A 4020-nucleotide genomic window follows, 5' to 3' on the forward strand; every position below is an offset into this window, starting at 1 on the left:
ACCTGCTGAAAAATATGTTACTTAGATCCTTCCTAGTGACCCAAGTTTTTTTTAATATCATGGATGATTGTATTAATATCACGGATGACCCAGTTGCAAACCTTACCTTGCTGTAATAAGTACATTCTGACCAGGTTTCATATTATTAAAGTATAAAATATGGCCTCAACAGTGTTTTAACACTGTTTTCTATGATTTGACTTCGTGACCTAGTTTTTGACCTCTGATTACCCAGTTTCAAACTTTACCTAAAGATCATCAAGAATAACATTCTGATCAAGTTCCATGAACATATAGTCATAAATGTGGCATCTAAAGTGTTAACATGCTTTTCCTATTATTTGACCTGGTGACCTAGTTTTTGACCGCACATGGCCCAGATTCAAACTTGACTTAGACATATTTATATTAACATTCTGACTGACTTTCATGAAGATACAGTTATAAATGTGACCTCTAGAGTGTTAACAAGCTTTTCCTTTAATTTGACCTGATGCCCTAGTTTTTGACCGCAAATGACCCAGATTCAAACTTGGCCTAGAGCTAATCATTATAAGCTTTCTGACTAAGTTTAATGAACATACAGTTATAAATGTGACCCATAGAGTGCTCACAAGCTTTTCCTATGATTTGACCTAGTGACCTAGTTTTTGACCGCACATGACCCAGATTCAAACTTGACCTAAGAGATTATTTATGTAAACATTCTGACCAATTTTCATGAAGAAACATATATAGATGTGACCTCTAGATTGTTAACAAGCTTTTCCTTAAATTTGACCTGGTGACCTAGTTTTTGACTGCACATGACCCAGATTCGAACTTGACATAGCGATCATTAATATTAACATTCTGACCAAGTTTTCTGAAGATACAGTCATAAATGTGACCTCTAAAGTGTTAACAAGCTATTCTTTTAATTTGACCTGGTGACCTAGTTTTTAACCCCAGATGACCCAATATGAAACTCGCCCAAAATTTTATTGAGGGTAACATTCTGACCAAATTTCATTAAGATTGTGCCAAAATTGTGACCTCTAGAGTGTTAACAGTCAAATTGTTGACGACGGACATCACAATAGCTTAAAAATTATCACATACCAATAATGTTGCACTGAAGTATATTACAAGCAGGGGTAATTATAATTTTAACTAGAATTGAATGGGCACAAAATCTATTTAAATATGATGGTAAAACATGGCAAAACATTTAATCAATTACTAATAATTATGATTGTATATGAACAATATGTAGCCAAGCAGCTGTGGCAAATTGTCTGCAAAATATCTCAGTGAGAATACAGAATATATTCTTATTTGTTTGTTTCAAAAACATACCCCCCACCCCCGCCGAAAAAGTTGCAAAATGTTAATTATGAACAAATGTGTTGTTTAGATTTTAAGGGCAAATACAAATTCTGCTTTCATTACAGAATTATCTATACGATGCTTTCATTAAACTTTAAAATAATTTGTGTTTGCAATGACAAATCTGACAAACATCATGTCTAACGATCGAAATTATCTAAATTTCAATTAATGAATATTGAAAACAGCTTTGCTAAAATCAGGTATCAACTAAAAGACCTGTGACAGTTAAATATGCAGCAACACATGCATTTTTTACAGATCACCCAGAGTGACATTTTTGTCTTGATTTTTGATAAAAAGGTTGTTGTTTTTTTACATCTGGTGGAAAATAAAATTGTATGAATAAATAATGTTAAAATGTTCTAGACTTTAAAGGCCCAATATGTTATGACCTCTTATGAGGTATATTCTAAATCAAGCATGAAAATAGTCAAAACCAATTGTCCATATCATGGGACTTTCTTAAAGACCCAGTATATTAAAGTTTAAACTTATCAAGGTGTAATTACAAACAAATGACTTTTAACCCTCACATAATGTCTTAACCCACAGGGTGATCTAAAAAGAAATGAAAAATTGCAATTACAATCAACATTCAACAGAGCTGAAAATATATTCTAAATTTAGCACCTATATAGCATATACAAGAAAAGTAATCAAGTCAGTGATATTGTTGGAACACACCCAAATAAAAGAACCCAGTGAAAAACTGTCAGCTGAGCTTATTAAGCACTATTTCATATATATTTGTTGGGTGTACTAGCAAATAGAGCAAGACCAAATTTCAGTTCCAAAACCATTTATATATGAAAACAATTAAAATGATTATATTATTTATACAGAATGACATCATGAGGCTATTAAATTATTCACATATGTTAATATGCACAAATTAAGGCTACAGTTATCTACAATTAATTTATATAGATTTATCTGAAAAAATGCTTGCAATATGTACAGTGTCAAATTATGTTAATAAAATTCGGTGTTCTCAAAAGCACAATCAATGTTTTCTGTACTGACAGCTAGATCTTAAATGTTTAACATATCATTTCAACAACATACAGTGATCTTGGATTCATTGACAGTTAAAACGCCATAACTACTATATACCGAACTGATTTCTTCTTGAAAAAAATCATGAATAAAAGAAACCGAACAAACCAGCAAAAACTGAAAGTATCTGGTTTTAAATGCTTAATATGGATTAACAGAACAGAGTTTTGCAATTGTCTATATGTTGCTCAATTATTACATATTTGCTGTAAATGTCACATTTTGTATTATTTTCACACAAACAAGTTTGACAGGGGTGACTAACATCTGCATTCTCTTGAAATATGGGATTCTGTGCTGCATCCAGTTTCAAATTGTTTGACCACTTCAGGCTGCCGGTACATCAGAATCTGCAAATAACATAAATGCAATGTTTTTAACAAAATAACAGTACTAACTACTACTGTTAAGGTATACCAGTTAACAATCATTTGAGGCATACACAATTCTATATGTAGTCATAAATTTGATATAGTCACATAGTCATCGTGTAATTTGATGGAATCAAAGATCAAGACAAAATAGATGAAATATATTATGTTTGAATATTTTGCAATAAGTATTAAACAACTCCAAGGTAATTGTCTGCAAAGAAGCATTTTGTAAGAGTTAGAAATGCACTTGCTTAGAATCTCTTCTTACTTGAAGACATTTTCCATTCTCTAGAGGTGGTATGGAATTCCAGACAGTACTATCTTAAACTGGATTCTAGAGCTTTAGCAACCAGGTGGCCATTAAAAAAACAAACAATACATTTGTGCTTTTACAAAATGTTGAAATGTATTAAGAAGTATTTAGGGATAAGTAAAAAACCTTGATGTAACTGACACACTTTTTATCCCATTTGCCTTGAGATATTTTAAGTTTTGTTTAACTGCTTATAGAACTAGTTCTTAATGTTATGCTCAAATTTATAAAAGAGCAAACAAAATAGTTTCACAAAATTGACAAACACGCAGAGGTTGTTGTTTCATAAGAAAATGATATAATCTCATGGCCGTGACCGGAAATAATTTACAACCAGCATGAAACAATGTTATTTAGGAATGAAACAAACAGAAAAGATAAACTCAAAAGATTCAAACCCGCTACTGTTTGGATACATTTCCATAAAGTGATTGTGAATAAATTACCGCATGATGTCTACTCCAATTTAAGTTTGGCTGGCTGGTCTGTCATCATCCCCATCTCCAACCTGTCACAAACAATAACAAATTAATAATACGTTATTAAGGAATTGGATTACTAAAAATATGCACTATACCTGGTTAATGGAATTACTAATAAACTTATTTTTCATAAGGACATTCACTAAAGGCTTCGAGTTGGGTTGGTGAAGCTGGCGTTTACACTAAATTATGTTTGGGGGAGGGGGGGAGGGTTACAATTGACTAGTGCATAAATTGTTTATATAAGAACAAAAAGACACATGAGTATTTAATAAAAACGACATAGATGTATAAAATTATGTCTAAATGACTAAATAAACGCTGAATATTTTCCCTTTCTCTTTCACAATTTTCAATGTTTACCTGTCAATTAAAAACAATACAGCAATACGACTAGCGCAATCACTGTTCATTTATTTCATTC

Source organism: Mya arenaria, chromosome 10 (assembly GCF_026914265.1).
Source record: "Mya arenaria isolate MELC-2E11 chromosome 10, ASM2691426v1".
In the NCBI taxonomy this organism is placed as follows: domain Eukaryota; kingdom Metazoa; phylum Mollusca; class Bivalvia; order Myida; family Myidae; genus Mya; species Mya arenaria.